The 24720-nt window shown below is 41.0% G+C and overlaps 1 long non-coding RNA gene across 1 annotated transcript in view; it reads right to left on the bottom strand.

Moving 5' to 3' along the window:
- Nucleotides 1-707: 707 nt before the first annotated feature.
- The window catches only part of LOC126647148 (uncharacterized), a 36600-nt gene continuing 12587 nt past the window's right edge, over nt 708-24720 (bottom strand). The window contains exons 3-4 of the long non-coding RNA XR_007630512.1: nt 1409-1616; nt 708-893 (exon numbers count right to left, since the gene is read on the bottom strand). This is a non-coding gene — a long non-coding RNA (uncharacterized LOC126647148). The remainder of the gene's footprint in view (nt 894-1408; nt 1617-24720) is intronic.

The raw sequence follows: 24720 nt of genomic DNA, 5'->3' as shown, positions 1-24720 counted from the left end.
CAGCTGTGCAAATATATTTCACCACCATCTTCAGCAAGTTTTCTCAACTCTTTCTCGGGAGCACCTCTTATTAACCATGTCAAATGCAGATACACGTCCTGCAGAAGCAGTACCTGCATTTCTGTACCTTCTATCTAAAGTAGCTGCAAGCAACAGGCCCCTAGACCTAAGAAGCTCTCCTGTCCCAAACTACGGAATGTGTTTATAGCATTGTCCAGACCTGCTTTTTCAAACAGAGAAGTGTTTTTACCAGCACAAAATAACTGTTTTGTTCAGGACTTGCAGTAGCGCAGCCATTTTCACCATTGTGTGCTGGACTAGGCAATGCTGACAGATCATGACTTCAGTCAGTAGCTACTCCTGCACATCTGGGAGGTGCACAGGGTGTGGTGAACTGCGACTAGCTGAAGAAGTGCAGGGTCCTGCATGGGAGGGTTCCAAGTTGGTACCTGATATGTTCCTTACCCAGCTCACGGGGACCACCTATTCTGACCTATACCCGTTTTCCACAGCAGTTACAGACTCTGGGGTTTGCATGGGGACGTGCATCCAGTTAGAAGCAATGAAGGTGACCTGACATATCTGAGCTGCCAGATTTCCTGTGTAGTCTTTGTGGTCATTTGTATTTCTGCTGTGGTTATTTAATTACCACTTTCACAGTGAAGCAGCTGTTAGGTGGCTCAAAGACTAATATACATTGAGTCTAGACAGGCACAGTTTGAAACCAGAGTTTTCAGTTTCTCTCTAGATAACCGATGCTATCTAAGTTTCTGTTTCTAAAAACATTCAACATTTCCATAGTATTTTCACGTTCTTTGCAAATGAAAGATCATCCTTAGTTGTGATGTTACATCCTGCTTGACATGAGTTACTCCATAAGGAAGTGGGGAAAACTGTTGGAGAAATTAACAAGTTTTAGTTACCATTTAAGCCCATTACCAAAGCACCACATTTTAATGTTCTTCTAAATTTATTTGCAAAATTATTCCTATAATTAGCCGCACAACAGATGAGAGAGAAGGCTGAACTTTGATTTATTACAATGGAGTTGGCTCTGAAAAAAGAACTCCTGCTTTTTAAATAGTGATTTGACCAAATTCTACGAACATTTTCTTTTCTCTAAGCAGAACCTAATTTTGTTTGTTGTAAATATTAAATTGTTAAGTATTGTGTGAACTGGGTGTATGCTGGGGACTGCTAATTAGAAAAGATGCTAGTTAGAAGAGGGGTTACTAGAGCTCCTAGCTTCATGGTGGTTTTGGGTAGAGACTTCTGCTTTAGTCAGGACTTTTTTTCAAAGCTCGGTTTTACTGTGGCCCAAAGAGTGACAGGAATGAATCTGATCTTGTGTGGATTAATGGCAGAATGCTGTCTGAAAGGATGACCCTAAAATGGAATATCTACTCACCTCCTTCTGGAATCAACTGGCCTTAGCAATCATCAGTGTCTGTCATCAGGCTTGCTTACATCTGTAAGGGCAGAGTCTTGCTGGGAGCAGAAGTAGGAGCAGCTATTTGCTGTTGTGTTAATGTTAGTGATACCAATCTGGACATCAAGGATGAAACCGTAGAAACAGCTGCAAGTCCATCAAAGTTTCACGTGCTCCTCAGCATGATCTGAGTCAGATATTAAAAAAGTGAACAAACAAATGGTTAGCTAATTTCCCCCAATTCAATTTAATTTTAAAGCCTCAGACCAGAGTACGGAAGTGAAAGCCACAGGGTTCTTGATTTGTCTGTCTCGCTTGTCTGCAAGCCTTCTGCTCGCTATGTGAGCCAAAAAGCCCTGTGGTAGAAAAAAACTGCTCTTGAATGGTCTTATCTTGAGTGCACTTGGAGATGTCATGGAAGCCTTGGCACCATGTCTGGGAGACACAGCTGTTGTGCCCTTTGCCTAAGGACAAAAAGTTCAGTCCTTCACTGGTGAGTCATAGTTGGGTGGATCAGCTGAAATACAAGCGACAAGGTTCATTCTGTGTACTCGTCATCGTGAGCCATCATTGCATTGCATCATGTATTCCAAATCCATGGTGTCAGTGTAAGGTGTGACAGTTAATTTTGATAAATAGGAAGCAAGTGTCTACAAATTACTGTATCCTCTGAAAGGGACTATTACAAGATTACATCTTCTTGTCAATTTCTTTGTGACTCATTCTGTATTTTAAAGCTTCTTTTCAAGCATGTAATTGTGGTAAGTTTGGACATGTAAAGACTATATTGTTTCTGTGTATCACAACTGTAAGGAACTGGGCACCTGCAGAAACCAGTAGGCATTTTGTCTTCATCTGACTTCATCACAGTTGAATCAGAAACATTTTATGCCTCCCCTCCTAGTAACCTTGCCTTTCCCCTTTCTTTCTTCTTCCCTCTTAACCAAATAGAAATATTACTCGGGTGAAAAATACTGTGTGTGTGTGTAAGAGAGAGAGAGTGCAAACATTAGATATGGTTAAATGGACAGTGTTCCTTGACTGCCTAAAGACATTTCTTTGCTTACATATATGTTTTTGTGCTCAATACGGCCGTACCTTTTCATTGGGGTGTGACATACTGTTTCTCAATGCCATGAGAGAGCAGGCGGCTCGCCCAAGAGGCTTGTGTCACATGAACAGGTGTGGCTTTGAAAGAAACTCCAGACTATTTCCAGCAGGAACTTAGTCACCACTGAGTCTTTTCACAGTTACCTACTTGTGAGAGTGGAGCTGATAAACAAACTCTCATTGGGTGATAAAGCTATGCATGGCATGAAGTAATCAGTTTTCCCAAAAGGCTAAAAGAAAAACTCCTCTGGCTGGTTCAGACATTCACATGGCAACTTACGCTTTGGTTAGAGAGCTGTGTGGCTGAAGAGTTTGAGATGGCTTGACCACAGTGCTTCTCTCCATCCTGAAGGAATAAGGATCAGGTGACAGACCCTAAATGGGGAGCAGGCATATCACAGAGGGTCTGAATGCAACCTCTTTGAGAATCTTTCAGGAGACCTATTAGAAAGGAATAAGAGCACAGGCCACCAAAGCCCTGTAGGCAGGGTTTGGCAGAGTCTACACTCAGACAGTGGAAGGTTGTAGCTGTGTTAGCATCAAGGCTCCAGCAGGAGCACTCCCAAATATTCTTCTCTATCTGTTGTCTACAGATGTTCTTGCTTGTATGGAGGCAAGGCAGGGTGGAAAAGGTGTGACAGACAAAGCCAACTGGTTAAGAAATATGTGAATACTTATGCAGTATTTATCGAATTCTGGGAAAAGCAAAATAAACAACTGCTATGTTTTACCATATCTGTTAATATCCTCTGATAAAAAGGAGGGATATCAGCACAGTTAAATAGGTCCTGCATTAAGAGGTGGATAGGATGCTATTATCTTTTCATACATGCTGTTATGCATTAAATATGTAGTCCATGACGATGTATTGCTAAAGCAAAAGAGTAAGCAACTGTTGTAATTACTATCCCAAAGGTAACTCCACACTGATGCAATGCACTGTCAGTTCATCACAGAATGGGTAAGGTGGAAGGGACCACAGTGGCCCACTGCTCAAGCATCCAGAATTGAATGTCTCCAGTGAGGGAGAGACCACAACCTCTCTGGGCAGTCTGTTCCAGTGCACAGTCACCTGCACAGTAAAGAAGTTCTTCCTTATATTCAGATGGAACTTTCTGTGCATCAGTTTCTGCCCCATGCCTCTCATTCTGTTGTTTGGCTCCATCGAGAAGAGCCTAGCTCCATCCTCCTGACACTCTACCTTCAGATACTTAGAGACATTGATAAGGTCCAGTCTCAATCACCTCTTCTCAAGGCTGAACAGGCCCAGCTCCCTCAGCACTTCCTCATAAGAGAGACTCTCCAGTCCCAGTTGCCCTCTTCTAGACCTGCTCCAGGAGCTCCATGTCTCTCTTGCACTGAGGAGCCCAGAACTGGATACAGCACTGCAGGTGAGGTCTCACCAGGGCTGAGCAGAGGGGGAGCATCACTTCCTTATTTTCATTATTTATCCTAGAAGTTTTTTTAAGTTTTAAAGAAACTTCAGTGTATCTTTTTTTTCAAAGACTCTAATAGAACAAAACGACATTCTGCTCTTATGAATCTCACTGTGGTATCTGAAATACACACAGTGTTTGACATCTGATCATGCTGAATTAATTTGTCTTTTTCCACTTCACCTATATTTGTGAAATCGAACTTTGGCTCAACAGATTATTACTTCCCTAAATCCAGTGAATGCCAGCAGTCTTCCTTTTATATACTGTTCCTAGTTTCTATCCACATTTCTGAGGGCTAGGAAAATCATTGTCAAGGCTACAGTTTCCAATTAAGACAATTCTAAAATGGGTAATACAATAAAATCATGTCATAATTCACATAACTGGTTACATGCAAAATCTTTTTTTTATTATTTCTTTTATTATAATTACATTTCAGTTCCACTCTAAATATATTGCATACTCTGTGGTACTACAAAGAAACCAGACTGTTTTTCAAGGAGACTCTAGTCACAGTCAAAGACAGTAAACAAAGATGGGGAAATAAATAAAGGAAAATAAGGTTACAACTAAAACATTTAGTTTTCATACTGTGGAGTTTAGAGATGTCAACAGAAATCCATTTCATAGTCTCTCTACAGCAATATAAAAAATATAAAATACTAGAGGATAAAACTCATCCTTAGGCACAGTAGCTGAATCACTTTTGCTATGATAATTCTGGTAAATAAGAATGCATGTAGTTTCCATGTACTCAGAAATAACAAATTATTCAAAATTACAAAATTATTTTCATAATAAAGGTACAAAATAATTTTCTAACACACCATTAAATTAGGGTTTAATTTTAAATTATGCACTTCTTGAGAATGCAATCTCTCTGTCTGTTTTCACTGGGCATATTACTAGGTTCTTCTCTTTGTTCCAAACTTAAAAGTAAATTCAGTTTCAGTGAATGCAGTGGTTGACCAGTGAAATGACTCTCAGCAGATTTACGAGCTTTGTAAACAGAAAAAAAACCAATCAAACAAAAAAAACCAAACCCAAAACCAAAACCAAACAAAAAAACCACGCCAGTTTCAGGACACAGGGAATATTAAATATTTGTTACAACAGTTGTAAGCTGCTTACTGATTCTGAAGGTTACTGAAGTGTTTTGAAAAATGTTTTAATTAAAAGCAAATCTCTTTGTTATACTTTCCAAGACAGTTGGTAACATTAGAGTGGTTCCTATCTCATGGCTCCAATGTACTCAGGCTTCTTTTTAAGAGATAAACAGGAAGAGTAATTTTCTTCTATTACATTGTTTCTTTGTTTGATATCTAAATGCCACAGCTATTTTCTTACATACGTATCTTAAACGGTTTCATCCTTTAATTCCAAAGCTTTCTGCCCTTCTCTTATTTTTCTAACCTACACATTTTACTGAATGGGAATCTAACAGCTGGCTTTCCCATTTTTATGAAGCACCAGGTCTATCTATTGTACAGAGATTCAGAGACATTCTATATCCTCTTTGAAACTGCAAAGGAAACAACACATTAAAGAGGTTTCCTCTCAAGAACTGGGCTCCTATTCAGTGACAAGGGGGCACCAGCAGAATACCTCCAAAGTAGAGGTAACATGAGAGGTGACATTGATATATATGTTGTAGTTTATTGATTACAGTATATCTGCATATACTACAGTGCCATATATAGATTACTGTCTATGGATTTAACTTTTGGCTTCCATATTTGGGATGTCCCCCAGCAGAGAAAATGCCTCCCAAATGCTTTGTTTATTTTTCTGTGCTGTACTAGCTGTGCACTCTTCCTAATTCTCTTTTTCACGAACCTCAGTCCTTTCATATGTGGGTATAAGAGGAAACTCTGAATTTGAAGGGCCTTCCTAGACCCTGCACCCAGCTGTGCTGCTCCACATCTGTCCTGTAGTGGACAACATGCTCTGAATCTGCTTCTCTTTCTCTCCCTTCCAAAAATCAGTCCTATCCCACAGCTGAAGGAGATCTATTCCTGGGGAAGTGGGTTGAAGTGAGCTTGAAGGAAGAGGAAAGGAGATGCCTGCTTTAAAACATGAGTGAGTACTCCAGAAGTCAACAAGAGACGTGGCATAATTTGTTTGATGTAGATACCTTGAACAGTGATACCAGAATGAGGAGCTAGGTTTTCAAAGAGCTAACTTGACCTGCAGAGCCTGAAGGACCTCAAGACCTACCTCTCCTCAGTGATCCTGCTGTCCAAGCACCTCTCTTGTTGACAGTGTTCTGGCTTTTAGAACCTTAGATGTGCATTTTCTGACACAGAATATAGACTCTTGTGTTCTCAATACTCGCCACAGCTCGATGCTAAAATTTCCAGCAGTTGAGTTGCTTTGTGTTGTGTTCCTGTTCAATGGTCAAGAGCGTGCAATGCCTAAACTTTGTTCTATAACCCAGTAATTTCTCCATATCAGCCTAACTTCATCTCTCTTACTTCCTATTTGAAATCCCTTTTCAGGCCCTTGATTTATAAAGAGACTTAGCCAAGGGATTCCAACCTTAGTGATACAAATTACAGTAAAATTAAGTACATGGTAACTCTTACTTAAAATACGGGATTTGAGATTGTCTGCCATAGATATAGGCCAGGCAAAAAGAAGTTCATGGTAGCTGTAAACTCTCCTGGACAACTAGATGAAGTCCAGAAATCCTCCTGTAATGTTTCTACATGCTACAGGTCTGCTTAGAACCTACTCATCACATGCAGTTGGTTCCAGCTTCCTCACCATCCCAGCCTTAATCTGGTGCGAGGCAGAGAGAAGGTCTGTGGCTCAGAGGTCTGTATTTTGAAGTGCTTGCTTGGAAAAAATATCCCCCTGGATTGACACAGGAGTTTTATTATCACTCTTGCCTTAAATATGCTGTAAAGGAGCAAAGATCTCACCCCACATAGCTGAGAACAGAAGAGAGATCCCATACCAAAAAAGGAGGATGAAATTAGAATGTGGTAAAGGAAAACAAAAAGAAGAGGTTATTATTTAAACAGACAAACTTTTGTTCAGCTTAGGTTGGCTACTACAGGAAAAGTGGATCAAGTCAGAGAGGTGCAGGCCTTCATAAACCTTCACAAACATCAGGATATGTAAGAATGTTGTTCAGAAAACTAGGTGTCGATGTTTGGAAACACAGCCACGTGCTGTGTGGGTTTGGGCCATGCTGCTGTTTGTGCAAAGCCCATGTGTGTGTCTCGCTTGCAGTAAGCACTGTGTGTGCAGCTTACCAAACAGAGGCACTCTGATCACTGTTTTGCAAGTTGGATTTCTTATGGAAATGAATGAGTGGCCTGCTGGCACAGCAATGTGCAGGAATGTTTGGCTCACAGAATTACATATTTCTGCTGATATGTAATGAAGTGCAGCACTAGGAGTCGTTACTGGCTAAGAGCTTTACTAAGAATATCTGCAGCATACACTTGTAAATGTCTAATGGCTGTGATTATGATGCACATAGTGCCAACCATGCCATCAGCAACACATAGGGCAGAAAACAAACCACCTCCTTCTCCTCCTCTCCCAAGGTTCAACATATTTTTCCAACTTTTTCTCCCAACTTATATCCACTTGTGTGGGTTTTAAAATTTTTATTCTGTCTTTTTTAAGTGTATCAGGTCTAGAAAAACCTCATCTCTGCACAACAGGACTGAAGTGCTGTACTGATTTGCAGACAGTTCAGAAGGGAACAAGGTTTTGTTTATATTCATTCTGTCAGGGCAGTGGTTTTCTGTCACCAAGATCACACTAGCTGTCAAACCCACAGAAGCTTTTCACCAGCACAAACATTAACCTAACTCCCAAGTGTGTGTCTTTAGAGTCATGCCTTTAAAGATCTTTAAGAAACTTTTCAAATTTATGCCCACTCTTGCTTTTTCACTATGTGCTAAGCCCCCAGTATGACCAGCGGTATTTTAGTGCTTACACTATTTTATTATGACATTATTTTAGTGCCTTTCTCTTCTGTATATGAAGTAGATTTCTGACAAACCTTCTTAGAAGTAAGATGATAATATTTATGCAACAGATTTTGCAGTCTTAGCTCTTAGAAAAAAAGCTCACTGGTATCGCTGTCAGATCACATGAATTCACGTAGTGTGAATTTTGGTAGTGATTAAGCAAAACCTGAACACATTGATCTGAAGTTTACAGCCAATGAGACCTTGGACTTTAATTCCAATCAGATTAATTCCTTGAATCTAGGAGAGGGGAGAAGGAGCAGAAGAAATGCTATTCACAAGTAGTTTAACTAAGTGCTTGGGAAAGGTTAAATGACAACTGTTTGCTGATAGATGTCAGAAAACTTTGACACAAGATGTCATGACTTAAGATTTTAATTTCTCCCTTCTATTATACATCTCTTTTGCTTTATTAGATGTTGATTGTAGGCAGAGGTCCAGCATTCCTGGAGTTCCTCAGCTTGATGAACAGATAGACATTTTAAAAAACTTAAACCCTTCTGTGTGGATGCAAAAAGTCATCTCGAGAACAGCATGATACCACTCACACTATGGTATCATAGCATTGTCAGTGCTGTAATTATTTACACAGCAATGCAGATATTAGAGAATTTGAGTGTAAGAAGTCAGTGTGTTCTATGCTCTTTTATCTTGCCCCGTGCCTTATGATACTTTACTCTGTCTGTGTTAGTGTGACGAGCCCAGGTGACGATAGGATCTTTCTATCCATTTCTTGTTTGTACGAGGGTGTATGAACATGCAGAGACTTGCTTCACTAATTGCACAGGTAGAGCAACCATGTCCCATTTCCTGTTACCAAGTGTACTGCTATCTATAGAGCTCAGCAGTTTATAAATATTGCTACAGCTTCTTATCAGAACTACATCAACCATAGTATTTCATAACTGTTCCATATGAAAGTGTTCCCAGATACCAGGGTGTGTTCAAGAAGGCCTGGGAAGAATACTGCCCAAGCCCACATTAAGCAAGAGCAAACAAACAAGTAGCCTTCTCTTCCTTCCCTTGTATAACAACCCCCTCTCTTGTGTGCATTTCCCATAGCAATCCTGACAAGCCATGAGCAGACATTGCTGCAGCACTGGCCAGCACTGGAAATTCTGCCAGAAGTGTCTTAGCATTGTTTTCATGTACTTGGTCTTCTTTTGTCCTGAAGTGACTACTGTTCTGGGTGAGGAAATAGTAGGAAGCAGACTTGAGAAAGCAAAATTTAACTGTGTCCTTCTACTCCCTCTGCTCTTCTTTTCCTGAATGTTACGATTTAACTGTTCCTATTAACATACTTTTTTGAATGTTTAAAAGGCATCCTTTTTCAGCCTGCAAGCTGATTATGAACAATAATTTATTCTCACAACCATTGAGGGAGGCAAGCAGATAAAAGTATTTCCATTTTGCTCAAAGGATAATTGAGATGCAAAGTTCAAGAGACTGCTTAAGGCAACATGACAATTAATGTCTTATTTTTGACATTACAGTTTTTATATTTGACATTATTATAGATTTTTTACCAATTGGGAAAGTCACAATCAGAAAAATGAATTTCAAAAGCATTAATCTACTTCACAGAGATGTGAATGAGATCATTGACCCCAGACTAAATTACTTTTTTTCATGTTAGCCAGTGAGATCAACATTTAATTAAATTTCACTTAACAGTCCAGTTGTCACTCTCCAGAGCCAGTACCATCATCCTTCTCTGTGATAGCAACACTCAACAACAACATTCAGCACAAACTTTAACAAAAATTAGTTTGAAAGCGAGTTCATAGTATGAGTGCAAAATCTTCTTTAAGTAATCTTCACTCAGTGAACACCTATCTTCTATCATTCCTTTTACCCTGGTGATGGACTTCCTAAGCTACCTGACAATGAGCAGCTGAAGCACAGTGATTTGGTTTGGAGTTAATAATAGTAACTTCACTCTCCTCACAGATGTTTTACTCCCCTGTATCAACACGACCTTACTATCCAACATATGAAGAAACCCCAGAAGTCTTGAGCTTCTACACTCCTATTTCGTCTTTGCATTTTATCAGCAACAGAGTAGGGTAGAACTGTGATGTCTTGCCTGACAGTTTTGTGGCAAAACCACATTAAGATGCCAAACCATGACCAGTGAACACCAGTGTGCAATGGTCGTAACTGCATGGTGCTAGCAAAAGTATCAAACTGCATTTGCCAAATATACTCCTTTTTGAAGTTCATTGAGGTGCTGCTTCAAAGAAGACACTAGAGGGGATATTTTTTAAACCTGCCAAAGTTGTGAACTTCCAGGATGACAGAAATCAAATAATTCCCCAAAACTTTGCAACTAGTTTCTGCTAGAAAACTAGTTACCTTAGTAAACTAGTTGCCTTAGTAACTAGTTTAGCATGATTTCCTTTAATCCTGATAGTATTTATCCAGGAATATTATAAGAACAAACTCAGCAGTAAGAACAGTGGTCTTCAATTTTCATACGTATAATTCATAAAATTCCAGGATACAACTGTGTGGTCTTAATAAATAAACTGTACAAAACTAGTAAGTTATATTTCAGAAAAAGTAATTTTCCTGGTTTTTATTTTAATTGAAAGATTCAGTACATGGAGATGTTTGTTCATTTATCTATGTATTTTTGTCAATGGAATACATATCAAGTGACATTAGTCCTCATCTATTGCCTAGTCATGATATGTTGGTTATGGTACTTCAGAGGTAACATTCCTTCATTGGGTAACAATTTTAGAAGGACTGAAAGCCCTGCCAGGCAACAAAGCCTCAGGAAGCTTTGCCCCAGCTTTTATTTCTTCTGGGAAAAAAATATATTCTTAGTGTGGTAATAAAGGAGCAGGAGCTGGTGTAATATGCATAGGTGTTATCCCTGGCACTCAAGAGCCCAAGACATACCGTAAATCACAGGGGAAAACCTGGACTGTAGCCAGGCACAGTTTCTTCATTCTCAGGCCAAAGTTAAAGATGCATTGCTGCATCTTAGTTTCACATGCAACGTCTGTATTGCTTGCAACTTACCCTGTCAAGTAAATTTTGCCCTTAATACGGCAGTTTCAATAGTGCCTGGAGCTGCAAGTGTGCTATGTACTTTCAGCTGAATTTTGCCCCACAGGGACTGATGGGAACATACACTGAAAATATACAACTTTTTTCTGTGGTGTACAGATTTAATTTTAAAAGACTAGAATTTCTTCCATCCTGTCTCCTACTAAAGCTCCCTTTGTTCTGTCTCATTTCGGCCACATGAACAGCTCACAGCCGTTCTTTTAAACTGGCTTAGCCGAACTTTCTGAATCTTTCCTTTCTCAATTACCAGCAACAGAGTCAGAGATTCACTTGGAAACACTGCTGAAAACAATGCAAAGCTTGTTGATGGGCCGCCTGAGCCCCAGCTTTAAGTGGAGCTTCCCACTTGTATCCTGATTGTTCAGGGGTCTTTGCTTGGAGTGACCATGCTAAACTGTAACGCAGAACAAGTAAATGACAGCAGACTGACTTTGGGGATACGAATTATAAACAGACCTATACATTTTTGTCTAGTATCACGGAACCACTTAAGGAAGGTTGTTATAATGTATCTTTTTCACTGTTATCCTGTGTTTCATAGAATCGTAGAATGGCTTGGGGTGGAAGGGACCTCAAAGATCAGACTTGGGCAGGACCTATGCCAACTCTAAGTCTTGAGCTCACTGACATGTCTATATTCAAAGAGTGAATTTAAGCTTAGGATCCCTCAGTTCTGTCTCCTTCCCTGAATAACAGTTTACCTATTTCCCTGTTTGTTTTATCTGCACCAACATTGGCTCATATCAAGTAGGGGCTGGCTCAGTGCTGACTCTTGTCAATGTGAGTTCATGGATCGTGAGTTTCCATTTCATATGACATAAAGGTAAACCTGGGGCATGACACCTCTGACAGAGGAATACTTGGGGAATGTGGCCACAGGATGGGCGGTATCTTGATCATCCATGGCTTATGTCAGGTTTATGTCATGGACTGCTATAGGATTCAAGTGTCATCACTGTCAAAGTGGCATCAGCTGATCATTAAGGTGTCCTTAATCCTTGCCCCTTGCCCCAGAGCACGTTCTGTATTATTCACAGTCTTACCTACAGATCAATTCAGGATAAAGAATGGTTGTCATCTTTCATAGCTAAACCTAAAAACATTAAAAAATGGGTAAAATTCTGAAAATACATGACTTGAGTTTTATAAAGTGCTAAGGAGGATTCCACAGTTCTTTATTAACTAAAGACAAAAACGCTCTAAAAAAACTCAGCTGCTGGCATACAAGACATCACTTACTGTTCTTCTTAGTTACCTTTTTGCATTGTGGGTAACACACAGAAACTCCAGGCATGGATAGGGATGTGACAATGATTGATGTTGCACTGACAAAGGATGAAAAGATAGCCTTTGCTCTAAAGGGCTTAATGTTTATAGTGCCATATTCCACACAGCAAGAAGTGACAAAGACAATAAATCATACTTGGGAAGCAACTTCTTGCTGTCTGGGCAGCTGGACCCTGGTAGTGCCAGGGGTGTGTATCTGCTCCTGTTGAATACAGAAGAGCTGTGTTCAGCTCACACTTTTCTCTGTGTGGGCTCCACTGAAAAGCAGGTGAAAACATCTGTTCAGATGTTCCACAGGCAATAAACTAGGCATGTAAATGTTAAAGGAAGCAGATCTGGGGTAAAAATATTTCATTTTCATGGAGTTTCTCTCCTCCTCAAGGAAGATCCGTCACAGCAGATGCCTCTTAAGAATGCACTGGATCTGTATATCCTGCCACGGCACCTGCAACAGGGCTCCACTGGCTGCAGACCAGAGATGAGATTGCTGGCTTGTGGGACTCCTGCAGCTGTTCTGGAGGGAAATATGTTTCCACAAGATGTCTTTCCACAAGATGTGCTCCACAAGAGCACATGCCGTATTATGTCATTTATGTGGAGAACTTATTGGTCTTTCCCCCCAACTAGTGGTGACACTAAGGCCCTGGTGATCTGACAGCTGATAGCAGGCAGAGCAGGGAGATATTCTCCCTTCTTTGGGGCATTCAAAACAGTAAATACTTCAAGAAGAGATACACAAACAGAACAAATTTGTTCTAAAAACATATTCTTCATCAGATGTCTACCCTGGCTCTAAACAGGTGCTGGAATCCATCTACTTGGTGAACATGAGGTGAAAATTCATCACAGCCAGGAGCCATTTGAAAGCTATTGTCTCAGTGAGTACTACATTATTTCCAACCCAAGGGATTAAATAAAGTAAAAGAAGGGAAAGATCTGATCTAAACTCGTCCTAGTTTGACCCTTTCTTTCAGATCATTTAATCACCTTCACCAGCAAATAAACTTACTTCTGATCAAAGCAAAAGCTTGGACTGTAATGTAACCACTGGACTACAGAACAAACATCACCCATTTCAAGAGTCAGGGAGAGGTTTTAACCCCCCAGGAGTTCTGTGTTGTGAGGTAGTGCATGCACATACTGTACCATGCATTTCCAAAGAGCTAAACGTTTAGCTGTAGAAGACAAGATGAAAAGAAGAATAACTGTATTTTAAACACAGGGTAAAGGCAATACATTTAACTAATACCTAGATCCATGTTACCTATATCTGATAAGGCACAAGCTGAACATCTAAGTGAGCCAGTAGTTTTCTTCTGTGGTAAACGGAGAGAGAGAACCATGTCTGCAGAAGAGCATACAACTCAACCTAAATACATGTGAATAATTGCTCTCTTCAGAAGTAATTAACACAATTAGTTTTAATTAGACATTAATGCAGTGATAGCTGGGTGCAATGAATCATTCCCTAAGACTCACCCAAGGTCACATAGGAAGTTAATGCTGGAGTACAGACCAGAGTCATCTGTCTTCTTGTATGCCCTGTCCTTCACAACTGAATGTGCTGTGTTTTACTTCCCTTCTGACCCAGCAGAAAGTTTGAGTAGTTGATGTGACCTAAGAAGTAAATGGGAATTAATACAAAATGTTAGTAATGCTGGGTCATTTCTGTTCCTGTCCGCTGTAGATAAAGGTCATTCTTTTTACAGTAATTTAACAATAATATGTCTGGGAAAATTCTATGGAGTTTCCTTTTAATCTGAAGCCCAGCAAGTTTCACTGAAGCTCTCTTCACTGCAAAATACAGTTTTAAAATATATTGCTGTAAGGTAAAATATACACAGGTATTCTTCCCAAGAAGGCCAAGGCAGTGGAAGGATTAAAAAATGTTTATATCAGATGCAAGGACCACTTTATGATGCTGTACCCACCAGGTCCCCAGGGGGACCTTCTCCAAGACTTTTTGTATCTTCTCTCTCCTCCCACACTGTCTCTGGCTTCAGGAGGCCTTGTACGTATCTGCAAACATGTTATCTCTCTGCATACTAGGGAGAGAGAGAGCTTACTCACAGCTTCTCCCGGCAAATTTATCTGAAATGCAGAAGGAAGGAAAAAAACCCCAACCATATAATACATTTGAGAAGGCATTTTATTGTCTTCTTAAATGAAATCAAGTTCTAGCTTTCCATCACAAATTCTTCCAAAATTGTACCTATCCCTACAATTGCTATTCAAGCAGGGGACCAAAGCTGCACTTAAAAGCAGAGAACAGCCTTTTTAATTTAGAGATCAAGAGAAATTATCTTTTCTCTTTTCTGTTTTCATTGCTGTGTGCTTACAAAAATGCTCTGTCTAATACTTCTATGCCCTTGGAGGGTAAGAGATCATCTGCAGTTGTTGGAGATCAGCTCGGTCAGCATCAGGCTGGCATTTGATTTAGCAGATACCCAGCATTGTCTATTTCCCTTCCTATTCTGAGGAATGCAGCTGTTGTGGGTGTCAGGGGCTTGGGGAATGACACCCTGGTCACCCAGAGGTTAATCCTCTGGTAATGCTGAACCCACCAGAGGTTAACCCTCTGGTAATGATCTGAAGGTCCAGACAGAGAAAATTAAGGGTCATTGTTCACTGTCTGAGATCCTCTGACCCTGCATTAGCAAAGACTGATAAGGCCCTTCTGTCCTTGCTGGCCGTCAAATCATTCAGCTGGTGGTCATCAGCAGTCTGTCACAAGCCTGTTTCTTGAGGCTGTAAGCAGAGCAGTCCTCACGTGGTAAAAAACTAATGGATTCTAGTCTGGATTGAGATTTTCCACATTAAAGACTCTAAAAGCTCAGTTCATATAATTCACCTTCCAAGATAAGAGATGGTAATGAAAACTACATTATACTGGTGTCAGCTTGCTCAAGTTCCATAGATACAGAGTTTCCCATGATGTTACCCATGTCAAGACCTGTTGCTGTAGAGGCTTCATACAGAGAAACTATAGAGAAATTGCATGGACAATGACAACATTTCAAACCATTTTGTTATACAACCTCCCAACCACAACACAGGAAAGAATATGGGAGAGATGGTGGAGAGATGCCAAGTTGACTGCTCTACTGAAGCAGCTTTCTGCCCAGTGCAATATTAGAGAAGTGTCCTTTCCCTGGAAGGAAATATTTTTTAGCAGCATGCCTCAGCAGAAGAATCATTTTTTGTTCTGTTCTGTAAATTCTGTGTGGATTCTCTGAGAACAATCAAGGGTGTGATCTTCACCTTGGCTCTTTCATACCTAGAAAACAGCACGCTACAAGGAGTCTTGTAGTATTATTCTTCAGATAATGAAGAGCAGCTATGATCTTAGGCTGAGGATTGATGGCAGGATGTCCCAATTTTTTCATTGTTTATAAATTACCACCCTGCTATTTTCCTCCTAGTTGTATGAAGGTTTTATGTCATAAGTATCTGAGCTAAAGACTATGTGCTTATATGGTAGGAAAAGTTGCCACAAGCCCCTTGGCCTTCAGTGGTTCTGCTGAAGCCCTAATGCTTCCAACAGAGCAGATGGGCAGAGCCCAGAGGTCTGGAGATCCCTGAGAAACTCATCCTTGGAGATGGCCACAAACACTATCCCAGTCATGAACTGCTACCTGTTTCCTGCATGTGTGTTGATGGCTGAGTTGTTGGGACTGAGGTGCCTCTTTAGCTCATTGACTTCCCAGCCTCACAGCAGCACTTGGCAGCTACAGGTGCAGCCTGTCATCTTGCCTGACTTTAATGGTGGTGCTTGAGGTCAGGCTCTCCTTGCATAGCCAAGTGTCCCAAGCCAGCTGCATCTGTGCCATCATAGGAGACTCTGATGGGACATGAGCCTTGGGGTGTAGCTGCTGTCCCTCTCCTCCATGCAAACACTTTAAAAAAAATGTAAATGAGCTTCTAAAGTCTATATCTAATACTTGCTAGGAACAAAGGAGGAAGTAGCAGATACTGAAGAAAGGCGAGGACTCGAGGATGAGATTCAGTGGTGGAGGGAAGTATGCATATTGCTTTGTTCTGTTTGAGAAGATGGGTCACAGTGGGTCTGCTGGCCAGGTGAGATCCCCCTTCTCCTCTCTGCCCCCATCATTTGTCCCCTGCAGTCAGGGTGCCCCACACAGTCCCTGTGGTTGTGGGTGAGGAGGTCACCAAGAAATGTCCCAGCAAACTGGAAAAGCCTGGGAGAGGGAGATGTGAAGGATCAGCCACCTAACAAAGCACCTGTGTCTCCTCCTGCAACGGTGTGGAGACACCAGGCCTCTGTGAGTCAGTCCCAGGAGAGCTTTGCCCACCCAGCTTAGTGTTGATGGTGGCTTCTTCCCTCTGCCAGGGAGATGTGCTGTGTCTCGAGCCACTTTTGTTCCCACCTTCTGAGGCTGCAAGTTTCCTCCCTCAACAAAGGGTCCAACAGATGCCATAGCTGGCACAAGAGAAAGCCTGGGATGTACTCTTAGGGTGGGTGTCCAATTAGGACTGTGGCAATCATGCCGTATAAAGGCTTGGGAGCTTTAATGTATACTCACTGGAGAAATTATCTATGTAAAACTTAAAAAAAAAAAAAGAAAAAAAAAGAAAAAAAAATCAGAAGTACTCTGTTAGAATGGTGGTGTACCACAGTGCTCAACAGGATTATATAGACCTAGCAGACCAATTCCATAGCTTCACAGGGAGGAAGAAAACTGTGCTTTATGTCCTGGAGCTGAGATCTGCATCAGCTGATATTGATGCCAATGTCAGTGCCTTTTAAAGCCACCTCTCAATTCCCTTCACAACCGGAAAAAAATCAGCCTTTATATATGAAGTAACCCTACAGGTCTTGCAACACTATTGCATAGCACTATATGGTGATCAAAAATAGGTTTTGACTTGAAAATTCAGTTCTTTAGAAGGCATGAAGTAAATATATGTAGCATATTTTAGCAGTTTACACCACATTTTCAGACATGTCCAAGAACATATGTTTTATTCAAATAGAGAAATAGTTCCAACACAGAGTGGTCAGAACTGATACATACTGAAAGCAGAAAGATCAAAGCAGACACCAAAAGGGAAGAGGCAGTCTCTAACTCTGAACCAAGCAATAAAACAGCTGAGATATGCACTTTCCTAAATAGCAAAGGATGACAGGTTTTTTGTAGGAAAACAAGACAGTAAAGCTGGCAGCATAGTGGAAAGTTAGGAAAACAAGATGACAACTGACAGTACTGCACACTGGGAAAGCACACTGCCATCAAGCAGCATCTTTGTATAGCTGCAGTATTTGAAGCATTGTATTCAGTTTTGATGCATTATTATAATTATAGCAATTTAAACTCTGTACCCTACAATTAAGTATCTTCTGATATTTTCTCATCACAAAAAAGGGGGATGACTCAGTGATGCCTTTACTCCAGTGATGAAGCTCATCTGAGAAGCTCCTGTTCCTGCTTCCCTGTTCCTCTTGGCCTGCTGCTTGTCACTCATGGCCCTCCACACCCTTAGTCTCTGCCATGCAGCTGTCTTATGGCTTAAGAGATTATTCTGGTTAAGGATCAACCATTTTTTCCTATCTGGGAAGGCCTATTTGAGACCCAGATAATTCCAGAAGCAAATCTGTTCTCCCCAGCTGTTTATGTGTTTACACTTTGACACTTCGACATTGTGTCCGAATGCTGTGTCATTTGACAAGCCTTACACATGCTCCATCTTAGTGTCGGGAATAATTCCTAGGTTGATGTATACCCACAGAGAATTGCCCATGAGGGACCAACACAACACAAACAATAAATACTGACAAAAATAACATCAACTCTTACTCAACTCTGCCACAAGAGAAGAGAAGTGGATACAAGTGGCCCCTTTGTCAGTGTAACAAAAAGCAGCTCTCAGGCTTAGGGTATGGTACACATGAACTATCATTTTTGTCTAGAGCTGAAGACAGTGGTTAAATTATCCAGCTGCCCTACTTCTCACTCCACTCTTCTGTGCTTGCTGCTTCTCCTTCAACACCACTGGTTCTTGTTTGACCAGCCTGATCACAGAGCTAAGCTGACATAAGACCAGCCCTATCAAATAAGTAAGTGAATGGTTTTACCCTTGTTTGGCTTTTTAAACTGACTCACCTCACCACTTGACTCCTATAGTGTGTCCCGGTTTTTGTGCAATGTTTACTCCTCCAAACATGGCAGCAGTACCCTATCTCCCATATCAGAAACCATCACTATTAGCCTAGATGTGTGTGAGCCAGCACGTATTGGTTTGTCTGCGTTTGCTAGTATTTGATCTAATGGTAACATCTTTAAAAGCAGTTATATGACACAGAGTAAGCATTTTGCTTAATGACTTGGCACAGAGCTTTTGAGGACAGACAGGACAGAAATTGAATTCCAGTAAGTTCAGAGAAATGTACTCAGCAATTTCTGCATCAAGCCTGTACCTCATGCTTGAACATTTCTGCACTTCTTTTCAACAGAGCTCGATTCCTGGAGATGAAGAGTCTCTGAGCAAGTGTGATTTCCAGTGATTAATTGGCTTTATTATTAAAAATTCATTCCCTACTTCAAGTCTGAATTGGATTAATTTTGACTTCCAGCAACTGGACTTTCTTGTACTGTTGGTCCCTTGACACTGGTTTATTCAAAGCGATTGTGGAAACAGAACACTACAAAAAGCACTTTTATAAGATGTTATTTCACTGTTATCCACCTCAAATATTGGTGATAAGAAGTACATTCCTGCAAATCTTCATATTGTCTCCTTCACCTCCTTCACCTTCTTTCTAAGCTCTAGAGAGAGCCGTCAGGGAAGACACCCTAAGTGTACCCAAAACCATTTGTAGCTCTGCAAAGTCCATGTAGTCACACCACCCAAAACTTGGAATGATTTTGTTTTTCTTAGAGAAGCATGCTCAGCTGCATATGTGTTAAGTGGAGGTGGAGGGTGTGTTTAGCCATTATCTGAAGTGTTAGACAATGGCCACAGCTAGACAAGAGATATCAGATGGTTGTGATCACAGAGCAGGAGAGATGCCAAGATGTCTGTTCCTGGATGCTCAAAAGATCTGTCAACCTCATCAGCAAACTTACAATCTGGGATGATTTTTCTGAAGTTTGACTGGAAGAACCAGCTGGTTTTATACTTCTTTTGCAGGTGGAAGATAATATTCTGTTGGATCATCTGGGCATATGCCATCAAAGCAATTCCCTTAAAAGATCAGAGTGGCTTCACTGCACTGTGAGAAGAGGGGAAAAAAGGAGTCCAGGTTTGCATTGGCACCTATGTAAGCCACCCTGGTTGGTGGTAAAGGCTACTCCATTAGGATGTCATATATTCTGAGGGCAACAGGGTTATCGTGGCCTCCATGTCTGTGAGAGAAGCTTTTTTCTTATGGCATTAAACTTCCATGCACAAAGCCCACTTTCTCAGCCTTAGAGCTGCAGAAAACATTTGTGACCTTCAGTAAGAGAACCCCGTAGTAAAACCAGAAAGAAATCCTGTTGAGTGCATCTTTTCTTGGATTTAGGTATCAATGAGACTTCACAAATTATTTTGCCTTTAATGTAATGCATCTAACGCAGACACTGTCTTGGCTCAGTGGGACCATTCTACTACTACAAAACCTCAGCATACTCATCCACAGGACAAGCCCTACTGATGGCTGACCACCAAAATTGCCACTAAAGAGGTCTGAGACTGCACAGTGCATGTGCTGCATGCTGATGTATGATAACTAGTGTTATATCTAATAAAATTTTATTAAATACAATAACAATGAACTAGTCAATGTGCCAAAAATTTCCTAGAAAGGAACATCCTGGAATACGTACAGGCTTTCATATTGGATATTAACTAATTACAAAATAATCTTTGCCATCTTTAAATAAAGTTGTGTGCTATAAGGTTTGGTAAGTTCCTGAGATATTCCCAGGATTTAGACACATGTAGAAAACAGCTACCCCATACAGCTGCATGCATGTCTGTTCTCACAGCCAGCCATGCTGAGCCTCCTTTTGTGTGTTACTCACTAGGAGCAGCAGCTGGGATGACAATCTTTGCAGGTGTTAAGACAGTGAGCCAGTTTCACTCTTGAATTTTTCAGGCCATTAATCTCCAGCTGGCATTAATCTTGGCTCAGTGGGACCATTCTGCTATCCCAAAATCTCATCACATTCACCCACTGGACAAGCCCTACTGATGGCTGACCACCAGCACTGCCCCAAAGAGGGCTGAGGCTGCACAGGGCTCATGTTGCAACATGACAAATGCCCTTCAGAGCCCAGTCTTAGCCAGGAAGCTGAGTCCTGCCCTCTTCCCTTCCAAATCTGCTCTCTTACAACACTGAAGGAAACAATTCAATGAAGAAGGAGCTAAGTTCAAATCCAATTATCTGTTTTCCATGGTGAATTCTATAATCCTTCATCTTTATAGGCACTGTGCTTTTCAGAGCAGGGACTGGGCAAGTACTCTGCACAGCCATGGTCATGGTATATGTGTACAGTCCATGACAAAACTTAACTGAGTACTCCAGGCATGCTGATGGTACAGACAGACCACACAGCTTCCTCTCATAGGTGAAACCCAGTGTGCCAACACGCTCTGTGAACTGCTCTTTGGGCTGCTCTTACACACTGTGCTGAAAACTCATGCTGTCATCATGCAATGGACCCTTTGTGAGAGGAGGTCAAATAATGACTCACTTCTGCATGAAAGAGGTCTGGCACAAAATACAATGTGTCATACTCCTACACTCAAGAGCTGCTCTTCTGAGGAAAATATGCCACCTGCAATGCAAGACTACTTGTCATAATAATGCCTGCCTGAAATCCCAGCCTCAAATTGTAATAACTCAGTAAGCAAGACCCAGTGGGCTGCACTGAAGCATGATGACCAATATCCTTGCCAGGTAGTTTCAGTGTTTGAAAGGTCCCTAAAAACTGAAGGAAGAGGAAACCTATCTTCACCTGTCTACAAGAAAGACCAAAAGGACACACCAGGGATTCACAGGATGGTAAACATCACTGAGGCTGGAGCAAGCCCTCTGGAAGCACTTCTTAGGGCACATGAAGGGAGTGACTGTGGACAGTGTGGAAGGGAGTGACAGAATGGACTGTCAGGGGGTAATCTTGTGTGACAGTTGGGTGTCTTCTGTGAGAAAATGACTGGAGCTGAGGATGAGGGGAGAGTAACAGATGTCATTTACCTTGAATTCAGCAATGCTTAGAACACTATTTCTATCACATTCTTGTATCCAATTTGGGATATTACAGCCTAGGTGGATAGGCAACCAGATGGGTAAATGCCTGGTTGGGTGATAAACCTCAGAGGGTAGTGGATAATGAATTATATTCTGCCTTGAGGCTGGTAACAAGCAGGGTTCACAGGGGCCTGTACTGGGACCTGTCCTGCGTAAGACCTGTATCACTGACAAGGTGGACAAGGTGATAGGATGCAGTTTCATCCAGTTAGCGGATAACACCAATTTACAAGGACCAGTTGATAATGCATGAGGGCAGGCCTACCATCAAGAAGGACCTGGATAGGAAGGAGAAAGGGTTCAATAGGGCCCCTATGCACCTGGGGCAGGAAAAATATGCAGCTGGGCAGACAAAGTCCAAGCAGCAATACCAGTAAGGCTGGGGTCAGTGCTGAGGTCAAGTTCCAGTGCCCCGATGGGCAGCAGGTTAAGTTGCTATCCTTTAAGGTTACTTTCAGACAGAATGACTCTGTAAATGCTTTTGTTCTGAGACCTTTATGTGAAAAAACAAATTTCCTTGAGCCCAAAAATTCCTGTAGGACTTCTCATCCTCTGTGGTTATCTTTTCCAATGTAATGATAAGGTATTATTCCTATGAATTTATTGTGATAGAATTGTATTTGGGACACTTTTAGCTGTGTTTCTTCATGATTATTGGTTGCTAGAGATTCAACTCTGCTACAGTGTCAGAAAAAAAAAAAACAGCTTTACAGTCCTTGATACCAATTCCTGTGGTGTTCTCTGTAGCATTCTCACTTTCTGTTCATTTCTTTTGGTGATGGGTCTTTCAAACATGTATCATGCATGTTTTAACACCATAGTTGGAAAATTCAGATTCACTGATTACTTTCTTTGTTTTGTCTGTCACATTTTCTAAAACACTCTTTTCCTGATTTAGAGAGTGACACCTCAAAATCAAAACAGCTCCCTACTGGGTGCATTCCAAGATGAGACAGTCCTGATAACTGCTTATCAGTTTTCACTGTCACTACCCATGGATTGCAATGCCTCCCAGCACAAATTGGTGAGACACAATGTGCATCCACACAAAGAGTGTTCTATTAATAATAGTAAGGGGCTTAATATATGCATACTAGTAAGCAAGGAGCCCATTACCTTTCACCAGTAACCATCCCTCCTATTTCAATTTCCTTGTGTTATTTTTAGATCACATCCAACCTAAACTGCAGCCTCTTCAGGTTGGGTTCTTTTCTTTATCTGTTCACTTAAGTGACAATAATAAAATTATGCAGAACTAGTCATAAAATCAGAGGTGCAGCTTCTTATCACCATGTTTCGCATAGCAGAGCACTGAGTGGGAGGGAGTGGATTTTGGCAGGTCAAGACAAAAGAGCAATTGGCTTGGTTTTGCCCTGCATTGTGATAAATCTTCTGGCCATGTAGAAGTACCACCTCAAGACACAGAATCTCAGGATTGTTCAGTGGATATGAAAACTAAGTGAAATGTGAGTGTACAGTATAAATCACTGGGAGCTGACTCATCAACAGAAAGAGTTTTGTAATATTAAAAGTGTTCCTCTCTTCCAAAAAGATCCTACTGAGCAAATACTTTAGTATGCAATACTGAGCCTGACTAAGAAAAACCTGATTTGCTTACAAGCACATTGGAAGCCAAGGCTCACTCACTCATTAAGTGTATATGCCCAGTGCAGCATAAGGGTGCCTTAGTTTACACTGGTATCTCCTAACTACTGTAACAAGTATCAGCCACACTAAGGATGTCCATCTTGCAGGGGAAAAGGGGAGAGGGAAGACAAATTGCTTGATTAATGTAAGACTGGACAAAGTACAATGATATGTCATGTGAGGATCAGGGAATGGCATAGCTGACATTTTTAAGAGCGATTTTTATCTTTGCCTTCTATGATTTCAGTGTCTCTAACATTGGCTGTATTCATGGTCATAACTATCCTCAGAAAATGACCATCACACTGAAGAGTGCCTTTGCTGTTTTTATTTTTCCCAGCAATAGAGACTCTATGTTCCCTCTGTGTTCGTCTGTTTCTGTGTGTAATCTTAGAGCTACAAGTTACTTCTTTGCTTCTGGATGCTAAAAGCGTTATAAAGAGGATTACTTTGTTACACTACTCTTGCTCTTGTAGCTTTTATTAAAGAGTTGAACATACCAAAAGACATTTTGCATGGCACATAATTCAGGGGTGTACCAATTCACCAGAGCCCCTGGTGGTCTAGTGGTAAAGGCGCCGCGCTGTCACCGCGGAGACCCGGGTTCGATTCCCGGTCAGGGCCACTCCCGGGCAGGTGGGGCTCGTTAGCCCTTAAAGGCAACCCACCTACGTCCTGAGGACCTCGCTGCCACCGTCCAAGCTCGCTTGGCCCCGGCAGATGAACCTTAGGATTAAAGGGTGGGCTCAGTTCCGCGCACACTGTGTCTCACCTAAAAAATCCAATGCGCAGGCTGGAAGGTGGAAAGACCTTGCCCGGATCTTCGCTCGCGAAGACTGGCCATTATTATTATTATTATTACCAATTCACCCCAAAAGAACAGAAGGAACCTTTCGGCTCACTTTAATACCTGCTGTCTTACAGGACAAGTTTTAAGAATAAAAAAGATCAAGACTTTTGCTTCAAGTAAAAATTAAATAATTGGTTATTATAGTGCAAATGAAGTTAAGTGAAAGAAAAATAAACAAAATACTTCTATAGACTCTGCTTGGAAATGTAGTGTTGCCCATTAATTTCAATTCACGGCATGTATAAAAAGGAAATTTTCTTGGCTGAGTCTGCGTTAATGAATAACAAAGGGATGTTTCTCAGCTTTCATATCTGAGGGTCTCATTTCTAAAAAGAACAGTTTCCAAATACTGCATTGCAAAACAGGACACAGGTGTGGATGCAGCTTACTGAACATAGCCTGAAGTTTTTACCTTTTCCACTGAAGGACCTGTTCTTCCACTGCCAAAGACCTGTTCTTTCTTCTTTAATTCATATTAAATAAATTCATAAGGGGCATGAACATATAAGAAATATCCCTACATGGTGTTTTACCTTGCTTCTCTCTGCTTAATTTATGAAAATACAAATTAAGCAGTTAGGTTTTCTTATCTGTATAGAAATTTGATTTTTATGAATTTACTATTGAAGAGTTCCCTC

This window comes from Myiozetetes cayanensis, unplaced genomic scaffold (assembly GCF_022539395.1).
Source record: "Myiozetetes cayanensis isolate MyiCay16 unplaced genomic scaffold, myiCay2020 scf4, whole genome shotgun sequence".
NCBI classification, from domain to species: Eukaryota; Metazoa; Chordata; class Aves; order Passeriformes; family Tyrannidae; genus Myiozetetes; species Myiozetetes cayanensis.
The sequence above is the reverse complement of the archived record's forward strand: the minus strand, read 5'-3'. Positions and strand labels throughout refer to the sequence as shown.